We start from the raw sequence: 14,630 nt of genomic DNA, 5'->3' as shown, positions 1-14,630 counted from the left end.
AAGAAAAAAATTTAATTTCTTGAAGATAAAAATTTCGAAGAAAAAATTTTTTGCAGATATTTTGAAAAAATTGTGAAGAAATAATTTTCAAGAAAACTTGGTTACGCATGTCAGATGTTTCTTAAAGACAAAATTTTAATTATTTAGAAAAATGTAAAAATGCAAAATTCACAGAAAACAATTTTCAAAAATTAAAAAAAAATTACAAAAAACTATTTTTAAGAACGAATATTTGAATATAAAAATTCGGTGCTTACGAAACTGTTTTTAAAGAAATTTCATGAAGAAAAAAAAATCTTAAAGAAAAAATTGTTTAAGCTTTTTAAAAACGAAATTGTGAAAAATAATTTTTCCAAGAAAATATTTTCAAGAAAAAAAAAATGTTTTCAAGAAAAATTTTTGAATGCAGTTCTCGTTGGAAAATATTATTCTCTTAAAGAAAATTTTTAATTTGTTGAAGAAAAATTATGAAACAAAATTAAAAAAAAATTTTTTTTGAAGTTTTTTAAAAAAATTATGTAAAATTTTTTTAAGTTTTTAAAAAAGTGTGAAGAAGTATTTTTCCAAGAAAAGTTTGTTAGATGCAAATGTAGTTGAGAAAAAATTTAAAAAAATGTTATGGTAACGTATGAAACAATTTACAATTACTAAGGAGAAATTATGAAAAAAAAATTTCAAAAAAACAATATTTGGAATATTGAAAAAAAGAATAAAAAAATTGTTTGAGCTTTTTAAAAAATTGTGAAAAAGAACTTTTCCAAGAAAAATTGATGGACACAAACAGAATATTTTTTAAGAAATATGTTCGATTGCACTTATCAACTGTTTTTATCAACTGTTTCTTAAAGAAAAAATTTTAATTTATATTTCTAAGACAAATTTTGAAAAAAACTAAAAAAAAACATTTTTTAGAAATTTTTTTTAAATTATAAAAACCAGAAAAATGTTTAAATATGTATATAAATACGTTTTTCTTAAAAAAAAACATCTAAATTTCTTGTATTAATTTTTTTTAGTTCCAAAGAAAACTATTTTTAAAAAACCAAAATTTTAAGTTTTAAAATGAAATTGTGAAAAATGTCGTTGAGATAATACTTTTTCCAGAAATATTGTTTGTATTGTATTGGTTGCGCATATCAGCTGTTTCTTAAAGAAAAACATTACAATTTTGGAAGAAAAACTATAGAAAAATATTCAGAGAACATTTTTTAGAATTTAAAAAATAAATTATGAAAATATTTTCCAGAAATAAAACTATAAATATACATCAGTTTATCTTAAAAAAGTCTAAATTCGTATATTACATTTTTATTTATTTTAAAGTTTTCGAAGCAAAGAAATAAGAAAAAATATTTTCTGTGAAAGAAGAAAATTTGAGCAAATTGAGCAAATAGGAAAATACTTTTCGATAATTTTGGAAAAAAAATTTAAAACTTATTTTTTTTAACTTAAAAATTTTGATATAAATACATTTCAGTTGTCTTTCAAAAATAGTTTTCATTAATCCAATAGGATTTTTTTCATTGTAAAGTTCTGGAAAAAATAAACAAATTTTATATTTAATATAAAAATGTGTATTGGGTGCACACATAAGCAGTTTTAAACATTTAAAAAACGTGAGGAAAAAAATTCCAAAGAAAAAACTTTGCAGCTATTGAAAAAACAAAATTATGAAAAAATTATTTCTCGACATAAATTCTTAGAATGCAAATGTCGTTGAGAAAAATTTGTTTTTTTTTCTAGAAAAATTTTGTTCTAGAAAATGTTTTTGGTTGCACATATTAGCTGTTCCTCAAAGAAAAAATTAAGTCTACAAGAAAAACAAATTTCAAAAAAAAAACTTTTTAAGCGTTTAAAACTGTAAGGTTATATTACCTTTATATATCCGGAAAAAGGAAACGCACGTGCAAATGCTACGGTTGCTTTATTTCAACTAACTGTACATATGAAAACTAAGAATAACGATTGAACAAAATGTACATGGCTTGCTATGATTCTTACAATCATGGGTTGCTATGATTCCTACAAAAACAAAGTGCGAAAATATATTTTTTTCAAGAACAATGTTTTGATTGCACGTTCAGCTGTTCCTTTAAGAAAAAAAATAATTTTTTGGAGAAAAACAATAAAAAAATTTCAAGAAACCATTTTTTTGAAATTTAAAGAAAAAATAAAGAAAATTTATATACATATATATATATATATATATATACACATTTTTATATAATTGTTTTTTTTTTGTTTTTAATTCTAAAGAAAAATATTTTCTCGGCAAAAAGGAAAATTTGAGCAACACAGCTTTAACCGTGTTTGTAGACGCTCGCTCATATTTTGTAGTTGTTATTAAGTGTTGATGTAATTCTAGTGACAATTTTATTTGTTTTTGTTTTTTTATTTGTAGCATATTACTTAATTTTCAAAATATTGGTGTATGGTGTATTAAAGGCGATTTTTCTTCAACACTTCTTAGTATTAAGAAACTACTTTATTTAACTAGCAAATTTATACATAAAAATAATAAAAAAATTAAAAATATTTTATTCACTTCTTGGTGAATGAGGATTTTCTTATTATTTATTTAATAAAAAAGTACTGTACAAATTTTAAAATTTTTATATTTCAAATTTTTTACAAGCACATGTAATATTTTTTTTAACAAAAATTTAAGAAAACGTTCTAAATTTAAATGGTTTACAAATCAAACAAAAACAAAAAAAAAATATAACTAGAAACCAACTTATTTCAAAATATTTAAAGGGGAATACTCAATTTTAAAAATAATTCTTTTCATAAAAAAATTGAAAAAAATTTAATTACTAATTTGAAAAAATTTAAAAAAATTTGTTTTTGAAAATATTTCAAATTAAAAAAATTTTTTTTTTTTAATTTAATTATTTTTTTTAAAAAACTTTCTTTATAAAAAAAATTGTTGACGCAATTTCCGTTTTATTTTTTTAATTTTGTTATTGACTCAGAACCTAATATTTGTACAAGTAAGGCTTATAAACTGAACAGACTAATATATAAGAAATAAAATATTATATATAGAATTAATTTTATTTAAAATATGTAAATAGACCAAGAACAGTTTATTTTAAATTTAAAAATATAAGAAAAGTAATAAAAAAAATTTTTCGTAAATTTATTTGGTATATATTCCCCATGAAACTCGCTCTGCAATGATCATTTCGAAAGACTTGGAGGAGACCTGAAAAATTACTTCGATTTTCCAAGCTGTCCTGCATAGTTGACATGTGAAGCCTCAATAGAAGATAAAGAACAGAGAATACCCGTGTGCGATCCATAAAGCATTGACTATTTTCCAAACCTACTTTCTTACTTAAAAATCAACAACAATCGACGGGCTACCTAAGACTAAGAGGGGCAATCTAAGACTGCGTGGAGAAGATCGTTACAAAACTCTGAAACTCTGCAGCTTTAGCTCAAAGAGGCGGTTTCTAATATACGAAGAAGGTGGCTCAGCTTTCAGCAGCTTACGGGGAAGTTGGTTTTTGGTTTGATATCAGAAAACATATTGTGACCATCGTAAGTTCGAGTTTGGTCAAGTCTTAATTTCGGTAATTGCATCCTACTGGGTATCAAATTGGAGCTGTGTAGTTCAAAGCGACCGATCAGTCACTTTGTACTTTCCCCACAACGCTTTTTCGTCTTTGTGGTAGAGCAAAGTTGTAGCTTTTGTACTTTAGCTAAAATTGCGGCTGCATGCGATGAGAAGGAGAGCAAACTGTTGAAGAATTTCCGACTTATTTACATCCCGTATTGGTGTATTGTCGATCTGTATACCAACTTGACCTCCTTCGTACATGCCGTAAGCTAAGTAAAACAGATTTTGTAAGCAGAAATATTCCAGGTCATAAATTAATATTACCCATAAGTTAATATTAATTGCAATCGAAATGAAGTAAACATTGCAAGTAGTAGCTTAAAAGCTCTTGAAATTTACGATTGCATACTTTTTGGCTCGCAATATGAAATGTTTTTCAGCTCTAACAAATTGAAAGGAGCTTCGTATAGACTATCGAGTACACTAATTTATATAATTTATCAATACAAATGCATGTGAAATAGACTCAGGCATCAGATTACCTTTCAGCGGCAATTGAAGTGGAATAAGTGCACTAAAATATGCTTCAACTTCATTTTTTGGGATACACTTCTGGCATTTTGTAATTAAAATTTGTGCTATTTACCAGCACTATAAGCTTCAATATTCATAATAGGACTATGGTTAAGTTCGTGCGGTTTTTTTTCGAAATTTGAAACTTTATTGACGTAAAATGGTTACAAATTTAATATTCAAAGTATTGTCCATCGCTTGCTACTACTTTTTCCCATCTTTCTGGCAATTCACGGATTCCCTTTGTGAAAAATTCGGTCGGTTTTGCCGCAATCCACGAATCGATCCATTTTTTGACTTCATCGTAATTACGGAAGTGCTGGTCAGCCAGGCCATGTTGCATCGATCGGAAGAGATAGTAATCGGATGGCGCAAGGTCTGGACTATACGGCGGGTGGGGTAGGACATCCCATTTGAGCGTTTCTAAGTATGTTTTGACCACTTGTGCAACATGTGACCGAGCATTGTCATGTTGCAAAATAACTTTGTCGTGTCTATCGGCGTATTGCGGCCGTTTTTCTCGCAGTGCTCGGCTCAAACGCATCAATTGTCGTCGGTAGACATCCCCCGTAATCGTTTCATTCGGTTTCAGTAGCTCATAATACACAACACCCAGCTGGTCCCACCAGATACACAGCATAACCTTCAGGCCATGAATATTCTGCGCCGACGTCGATGTTGAAGCATGGCCAGGGTATCCATACGTTGCCCGACGTTTTGGATTGTCGTAATGGACCCACTTTTCATCGCCAGTCACAATTCGATGCAAAAAACCCTTTCTTTTGTGCCGTTGAAGCAGTTGTTCGCATGCCATAAAACGGCGTTCAACGTCTCTTGGCTTCAATTCATACGGCACCCAATGGCCTACCTTTCGGATCATTCCCATGGCTTTTAAACGTTTGGAAATGGTTGATTGATCAACTCCCAAAGTTTTTGCAACCTCTTCTTGCGTTTGAGCCGGATCTTGATCGAGCAATTCCTCCAATTCGGTATCCATGAACTTTGGCGGCGCACCCTCGCGTTCTTCGTCTTCCAAGCCAAAATCACCACTTTTAAAGCGTGCAAACCACTTCTGGCACGTTCGCTCAGCTAGAGCATGCTCACCATAAACTTCCACCAAGATACGATGACTTTCGGCTGCTTTTTTCTTCATATTAAAAAATTCCCCGCAAAAACACATTATTTGGCACGAAATTCGACATTTTCAAGTGTGGTAAAAATATTGTTGTTTACGCTTCAAATAAAAAACTTATACTGACGTTTGTGCCTTACGACAGTAGCTCTCCAATGAATGTTTGGAAATGTGGATCGATGGAATAATAATCAAGTTACGCCATCTGTTGTAAAACCGCAAGGAACTTATTCATAGTCCTATTATTTCATGGCTAGAGTGTATTAAACACTTATATTCACATACTGTAGCATACTTTTAGGCATTGTATTATTATAAGCAGTGTAAATAACTTAGCGCTAATTTTTTTATTCTTATGCTGCCCTCCAAGTTTGTGATAATTGCCGGCGCTCAAAATTATGCAACGTTTTTTTGGACTGAACCGTTTTTGATGAAATAAAATTTAAATGACGTAGAATTAGCATTACCGTGTGAACTATCATCGTTTGGAAAACAAAATTTTAAGTATTTTTTTCGGAGCTTTAAAGTCAAAAAGAAGGATCAAAAAATGGTTCTTCATCTTTGAACGTACGCCAGTTTGTCAAATTTTTTTTCTTTTTTTTTTAATCATAGCTCACACGATAACGATATTTATGCTGAACAAGAACCTTTTTGTCTGTTTTTTGATTTCAGACACCTATGAGTCCCGGAATCCGTTTCGCCCGCGACATACCTTTGATTGGAAGACCATTTTTTGAAGGCTGACAACTTTTTGAACGAACCTCATATGGCCAAAAAACCAATTTTTATTTTTTAACAATAAATCAAAAAATAAAATACTGTACACAAAACTAAAACTTCTTTTTTCGTTTCCGTTTTACACGCTTTTAAAGAAACACCCACAAACCACCATTTCAAATGAGGGGAGGGCCTTAACCACCGAAGCAAATTTAACCGCCAAAGTAAATTTAAGCGCTATGAGTAGCGCACTTATGAAAAAATAAACTTCTTGTGCACATAGAACAACAACAAAATTAAAAAGAAATGGTAAAACCATCCCCTCTGCTGCATACTTGTAGGCTATTCACCTTTATTAACGTTGCCTATTTATGCGCGCCATCCTTTGTTAGCACGTTAAGTGTCAGAATAAGTATGTCCAACGGTGTTTTTCGCACAGCTGCCCCATAAATTTTAAGTTTAAACAAAGCGAATACGATGCGCCTAAAATCCCATTTGCAAAGTTTCACAAGCGCACCTTTTTCTACAAATCTCATTTGTTCCTGCCAAACAATGCGCGTTAAATTAAAATTTTACGACCAACAATAGCAATAAACATAGGTAAACTTAATTTGCAAATAATGTCATAAATATCTGAGTGAAAAAAATGGCACACACACACACAAAAACGAGTAAAGCTTTATAATTAAAATCTTGAAGGCTAAGTAATCCCCTAACACAAAACAAAGAAACAAACGAACGCAAACGCCAATGCAGCGAAGCGAAAACACAAGCAACGTAAAATTAAAAAACAAAAAATCTGCTACAGATTTCATTGCGCAGTACTTCATAAGAAAGGTCAGACTTCTAGGCCTAATGTTTTTTTTTTCAAATTATATTTTTCATACTTTTCTTGTTGCCTGAAAAAAGTCTGTCAATTTTTAAACCTTTGAAGTGGTGTAAGCAGTGGTGCATCCAGGACGGTCAGGCTAAGAAAGAAGAAGAAGAAGTGGTGAATATCAAAAGTTTACGTTAGCGGTGTCTCGGTTTACTGATTTAAAGATATTAAGTTTTACAAATTTATCTGTGCATTTGATGCCTAAAAGTATGCTAGAAGTATTTTTTATTTTATGCTACACTCAAAAAATTTTGCTCAGTATTAAAAAACAATGTTACGAGCTATTAAAAATACAAAATGGCGCAAAATTAATAAACCAATTTTGTTTTTCTGTAACTATTTTACTAAATAAAAATTCACTAATAAAAAATCAATAAATAAAAAAAATTATTTTAAGTGATGGAAATCTTTGTTTTGACCTTCGAAGCAATGAAGAGCTGTTCTATTTGTATACTGCAGCTGTCTAGTTCACAAATGTCAAATCTCATTGGCGTACGACGTCATTCGGAAAAATTATATACATACCTTCCGACAGGGTGATTAATTTTGCAGCACCTTAGGAAATTAAAAAAATATATTTAGAAATATTTGTCACAATGGATATCAAAATTTTTAATTTGTGGTGGAATATTTAAAAAAATATTTTAATATATTAAAAAACATAGTAAAGAAGGATTGGAAAAGCAAATGAAATAATCGAAGTTTTGTAAATTTATGAATAAATATGAGTTTCGAAAAAAACTACATCAACAGTTTTTCAATTATTTTGTACCTTCTGGGAAATAAGAAATTATGCTGCTGTAGGTAGACTTAAGTCCTTCACTGTAGATAGGTGTGTATTTCAATTGGAAGAAGTAGACACGTGCAAATCCACGCTTAAACAATGCATTCATTTAAGATTCTTTATTATTTATGTTAGCTGTTAAGCTATGTTTGTCGAAGTAAAAGACACGATGTTTAACTTGTTGCTAGCAAAGGGCTAGATGAGGGGGTGACAAATTTACATCAGAAGGGTAAGCAATAAGCGTGTACGTATATTAATCACTACTGAGCAACGCATATGTGTTTGTAAAAAAGAGAGTGAAGCTTTGCCAATAGCAAAGTTACCAGATGAGTGGACTTCATTCCATTTTAGGGGATTTCGAAGTGTTGATCGTTCATATTAAATAATAAAATGCTTTTGGTTTTCTTTTAATTGGAAACGCTTCTTTGAATATTAACATCATCTTTGCAAATTTCTATTTTATTTACTTTTATAATTTTTGTAATCAAGAAGTTTGAACATTCGCATGTCAAAGTTTCATAGTCGCTAAACTATGTGAAGAAAAATTTGTACTTTTTTCTGAATGAAAAAATTGTCTTCGTGTACATATAAGTATGTACATATGTATATCGTATGTTTTTATATTAGTGCATTTTTTTTAAGAATTCTGGTCACAACAGCGAATAGTAATCTCAACCAGCCATGTTTTATTAAACAATGCATGTTATACATTTTATGTTTTTAAAAAGGACATTGGTGGGAAAACATGTTTCCATTAAAAAAATAGAGGATTTTTTCAAAAAACATTGGGGAAATTATCTTAGCAGAGTGGGTATTCCTGGTGAGTACTTAGTTGCTCTCAAATCCAAATCACACGCATATGGCAATGCGCACAGTATGACAAAGTACACAAAAATTATTAAAGAAATTTGTTTGCATCCGCTCATAGATTTCGCATCATCGGTGGCAACGCAAACCACTTTTCGCCATGATACACCCATGCGTTCAGTACATTCATTAATACATTGAAATAAATCTTCACCTTTAGTCGTCCCTTTCATTGGAATAATGTTCAAAAGTTCTTCACATATATTTAGGTGCGCATCAACTCCTCGGATAAAAATCGCTAATTGGGCTATGTCGGATATATCTGTACTTTTGTCAATTGCCAATGAAATCGCTGTAAATGATTTTATACGCTCTTTTAACTGCGATCCTGTAATTTCCGCCATTTCATCTACTCGTCTGCTTATAGTTCTACGAGATAAGGGGGCAAAATTCCTACTGCTTTTAATATACAAGACTTCACCAATTCGCCATCCGAAAATGCACGATTCTCACGAACAAGGTTTAACGCGATTTCATAAGTTGCACGCTTTGCATCTACAACGTAATCTTCGCTTTCCTAAGAAATTAAAAAAATTTTAATAATTTGAATTTTTCCAACCTTCTGTAATTTGGCAAATGACTTACCGCTATCGAATCGGGCTCTTCGTTTAAACTTAAGGATTTGTATATACTTTTCCTTTCTTCTCCTACATATTCATCATATTCACTCCTATGCAGCTCATAATGTCTCTTTATGTTAAAAACCTTACACACCACACGTTTTTCACATACAAGGCATTGTGATTCTCCGTCTACATATGTATTTGCATAAAAAAGTTACACTCCACTTCGGATTAAAATTTAACAATGCTCTTTTATTTGAGGTCATGCTGAACCAAATGTTTTATATTAAATATTATATTTTATTTAACTTTGTTTAACTTTGTGCTACAAACACAGACACAACTCGCTCAATTTTTCTGTTTCTTCCCTGTGCTTTGTTATCCCCCTTCACCTAGCACTTTTAGCACGCAGAAGCAGACGCTGCTGCACAGTGCAAACGTGCTGAGTTTTCCCGTCACTACTTTAGACGGTTGACGATTTATTGAATGTAATAATAAAGTAGCATAAGGTTACAGTATAATATTGGAAAGCGATAACGGATAAAGATAGTGGAGAATTAGGGTTTCGCTTAACATACATAGTATATAATCTTACAATTTAAAAAGCTTCTAACTTTTTTTAATTAATTTTTATTTAATTTTTCCGAATTTTGCTATGAAAAAAATTAAGTTTTGTAGAATATTTTTTGCATACATTTTATTTTATGTACATTTTTTATAAAATTAATTTTTTTAACTACTTTCCACATTTTTTTTTTTATTTAAATTTTTGTTTTAAATAATTTTTTTTAATAAATTTTTTATGTTTAAAACTATGGGTTTAAATTTTTTAGAATTTGTTTTTATAAACATTTTTTTATGTAAATTTCTTTTTTAAATAGTTTTTTTATACATTTTTTTTTTTAATTTAAATTTTTGTTTTTTGATTAAATTTTTTTTTTTTTAATTTTTGTTTTTATAATTTTTTTTTTTAATTAAAATTTTTTTTAATTTTAAAATATGAAAAAATTTGAGTTTTTTACTTTTTTCCATAATTTTTTTATGTAAATTTTCTTAAATATTTCTTTTTCATACATATTTTCTTAATTTAAATTTTTGTTTTTTAATAAATTTTTTTATACAATTTTTATTAATAAAATTTTTGGTTATGTGTAAAACTATGGAAAAAAGTTTTTCAGAATTATTTTTTCATAATTGTTTTTTTTCATAAAATTTTTTCTTATTTAACTTTTTTTTAATTTATTTTTTTATGTTTAAAAGTGTGGAAAAAATTTGAATTTCTTAGAATATATTTGTTTTCTTTAAGATTTATGTAAATCTTTTTCAATATTTATTTTCATAATTTTTCTTTTATTTAAATTTTTGTTTTTTAATTAAAATTTTGTTAATGATTTTTTTATGAATTTTTTAAGTTTTTTTTTTTAATTAAAATATTTTTTAAACTTTAAAACTATGGAATAACAATTTGAGTTTTTTAGAATATTTTTGTTCATAACATTTTTTTAATATTACTTTTTTCAATATTTTTTTTATAAAATTTTGTTTTACGTAAATTTTTGTTTTTTAATAAATTTTTTTATACAATTTTTAATAATAAAATTTTTGGTTATGTTTAAAACTATGAAAACAAAGTTGTGTTTTGTAGAACTTTTTTCGGGTTGGTGTCGAAATTCTGTATGTACAAAATTCTAAAAACAAAATTCTGCTTTCTAAAATTCTGCTTTCAAAAATCTGTATTACAAAATTCTGTATTAAAATATATTATAATGTTAACAATGTTAAAGAGGTAATGTAATTATTTAATTTATTATTATTATTATTTTTTATTATTATTCGAGATATTAAATAAAAAATAATAATAATAATAATAATTTTTTCTTCAGTTTCGATAGAATACACGGTATTTTTGCGTAGAACTTCTTTTCGCGTGGGCGGCCTTCGGCCGCGCTTCAAAAAAATAACCCTCATCAGTCTAACTCCGGCTACGCAATCCACAGTAATTTTGCGTAGAATTCTTCTAAAAAAAACGAACAGCTGGGAAGAATTATTAAGAAAAGAAATGAATTAAGTCACACTACATATTTAAAAAGAATTCCAAAAATATTGTAATTGGCTAAAATATTGTTATCGGTTAAACATATATGTACATATGTATATTTATGGAATAAATGTTTATTTTGTTACTTCTTGTATGACGAAAATCCCAAAACTTGAATAAAGCAGAATTTTAGAAAAGCAGAATTTTAAAAAGCAGAATTTGTTTGCAATTTACAGAATTTTGTCAACCAGAATTTTGTAATACAGAATAATGACACGCTCCCCTTTTTTTCATAAGATTTTTTTCATACAAATTTTTCTTATTTAAATTTTTTTTATTTTCTTTTTTTTTTATGTTTAAAATTATGGAAAAAAACTGAGGTTTTCAAAAATTTTTCATACATTTTGTTTTTGTATATAAATATTTGTTTTTAATAAAAATTTTTTTGTAATACATTTTTTAAAAAAATTTTTAAACAATTTTTCCCCATTTTTTTATGTTTAAAACTTTGAAAAAAAGTTTTAAATTTTTGCATACAATTTTTTTTGTACATTTTTTTAAATATTTTTTTCCATAGTTTTTTTTTATTTAAATTTTTGTTTTTTAAATAAATTTTTTTATTTTAAAACGATGGAAAAAAAGTTTAGTTTTTTCATATAATTTTTTTTTGTCAATTTATTTTTAATTTGAATTTTTTCAAATATGTTTTTTCATAAAACTTTTTATGTTTAAATTTTTGTTTTTGAATTACAATTTTTATATTTAAAAAAAAATTTTCTCAACTTGCTTAAAATTTCTAATTACTTATTCTCCAAAAAGCTTCCTCAAAAATATTTCCCGAATTCTGTCCAGATCCGTGTCACAATAAGTTCCTAATAAAGTCCATATTAAAGCTTTTTCCAGGACACTAACCATCTTTCAACTCCGCTGCTTAAAACAGATAAGATTGGAAAGATGCAAGAAGATGCCTTTAGGTAATTTTGCATAGGCTATCAAAAAATGAGTAATAAAGGAAGCTGACTTCTTAGCCAAGAAGAAGATAGCAAAGAATACTTCAATGATCTCGTCGCTAGGGTGCTCCTTCAAGCTTATTTACTAACTAAGAATCCGACCACCATATCCCAATGCGTTGGTGCATGACTACCGTTCTGAAGAGCACAAGCTTGAAATACCAATTGATAGAAAAGTTTTTTCTAATAGCGGCATTGTCGGTAGACAATGGAAAACCTCCGAGGGTATTTCAGTAATAAAAAAGCTCCTCATGAAACACCATCTACCGGAAGTGGTGTAAAACTGTAGGTTTCTCCGTTTGTGGAAAAACAACAAGAGAAGCTTGGTCAAACACTCAATAAAATGAGTAAGCGTAAAGGTTCAAAATAATTTTTTTTTTTCAAGAAAACTGCTAAATTTTCTGAAGGATTTATTACAGCAATTCCTCTGATTTATTTAAAAAGTATAAAAAGCAGTTTAAAGGAAAACATTTTTGAGCGTTTCAAAACATTTCTAGTTTCCAAAAGCATGTGTTTCCAGAAAAATATGGGAGGAATTTTTGGGGACGAGTACCATTACCTTAAATGAAATATGGAAGGAATCAATTTGCGGAATTTTAAAGAAAGGTTCAAAATAAAAACTTTTTTTCAAGAAAACCACTAAATTTTCTGAATTTTTGTTTTAAAGAATTCCTCCATTTTATTTAAAAAGTATAAAAAGCAGATGAAAGGAGAAAAATGTTTAACAACTTTAGATGGAATCGTTTCAAACACCTTTTAGTTTAAAAAAAAAAATTGTTTTCTGTTTTAGTTTCATGAAAAATATGAGAGGGATTTTGGGAGCGAGTACCAATACCTTAAACGAAATATGGAAGGAATTAATTTGATGAGTTAAAAAAAAGGTTTGAAAAAATTTGTTTCAAGAAAATTACTAAATTTTCTGATTTTTTTTCAAGAATTCTTCTATTTTATTTAAAAAGTATAAAAAAATGATTGAAAGGAAAAAATGTTTAGCAACTTTAGATGGAAGCGTGTCCAACACTTTTTAGTTGAAAAAAAAATGTTTTTTTAATTTCCAGAAAAATGATGAGAGGGATTTTGGGGGCGAGTACCATTACCTTAAACGAAATATGGAAGAAATCAATTTGATGAATTTAAAAGAGAGATGTAAAATAAAAACATTTTTCATGAAAACTACTAAATTTTTTTAATTTTTTTAGATGGGTTCCTTCATTTTATTGATAAAGGATAAAAAAAAGTAGTGGAACGAAGAAAAATGTTTAGCAACTTTAGCGCTTCCAAAACTTTTTAGTTTCCAAAAAGAAATGTTTTTTCTTAGTTTCCAGAAAAATGATTAAACGAAATATGGAAGAAATAAATTTATAGAATTTAAAAGAAAGTTGTAAAATAAAAACTTTTTCAAGAAAATTACTAAATTTTATGAACTTTGTTTTACAAGAATCCTTCCATTTCATCTAAAAAGAATAAATTTACTTGAAATGCTTGGCATTTTTCTAAAGCTTCAAAAAATATGCTTGAGTGCTTAATGACGATTACAAAATGAATTATTTCTAACTGTACAATTTAAATATGGTCTGATATATTTTTTAATCACATTGTCCAAAGTAACACTATTTAATAGAGTGGATGGCACCAAAGTTCCGAATGCAGTAGTCCGTTTGGTGGTTAGTGTTGGACACAGGTCTAGGATGTGTTCGATTGAGAGATACTCTCCACAAAAGTGACAAATCCGGGAAGGAGAGCCGAGGAGAAGATGTTCGTGTGTTAGTTTAGTATGACCGAGTCTCAGACGTATGAAAGTTGTGATCTGGTGTTTGGAAAGGGAGTTGGGAATAGCGATTTTTTACAATCAGGATTTATAAGGGTGTATAGATGATTAAATTGAGAGCATTCAATCTTTTTCAAGTGGGCAGAATGGAGGTTGATAGTTTTAAGGATGTCATTCGAGGGGAATGTGTCGAAAGTGATGGTGGGTTTGGAATATGTACATATTTTTGGCTGCTGCATCAGCTTTTACATTTCGAGGGATGCCTATGTGGCTAGGGATCCATAGAATCTTTATTTTGTTATTTTTTTTTTAATTTATCCCTGATTCGAGAAACTAATTGATTATCATTAAAGATATTTTTTATCGCTAGACAGACTGGCAAGCTGTACATATTAAGAATTTTCCCTTATTATTTGTTGCATGCTCTGTCGCTTGAAGGATAGCCAATGTCTCGGCAGAAAAAATTTAGCTATTCGGAGTCAGCAAACCATTGGATATTAGGCTTCCGCCAGCAATTTAAATTAGATGCATTTCGCACTTTCAAAAAAAACAAAAAAAAAATATGTCCGCACCCTTCTAGCAATGCGCGGCAACTAAGAACAGTTCAAAATAGCATACAATTTATATAGGTATGTATGTACGCGTGTATGTGTGGAAATTATTGAAGATTTAAAATTTCAAAGCCTACTAGAGCCAGTTTTATTTATTTGCTCAAATCTAACCGTGAGTTTGTACA

The sequence above is a fragment of the Anastrepha obliqua genome, chromosome 2 (assembly GCF_027943255.1).
Source record: "Anastrepha obliqua isolate idAnaObli1 chromosome 2, idAnaObli1_1.0, whole genome shotgun sequence".
In the NCBI taxonomy this organism is placed as follows: Eukaryota; Metazoa; Arthropoda; class Insecta; order Diptera; family Tephritidae; genus Anastrepha; species Anastrepha obliqua.
The sequence above is the reverse complement of the archived record's forward strand: the minus strand, read 5'-3'. Positions refer to the sequence as shown.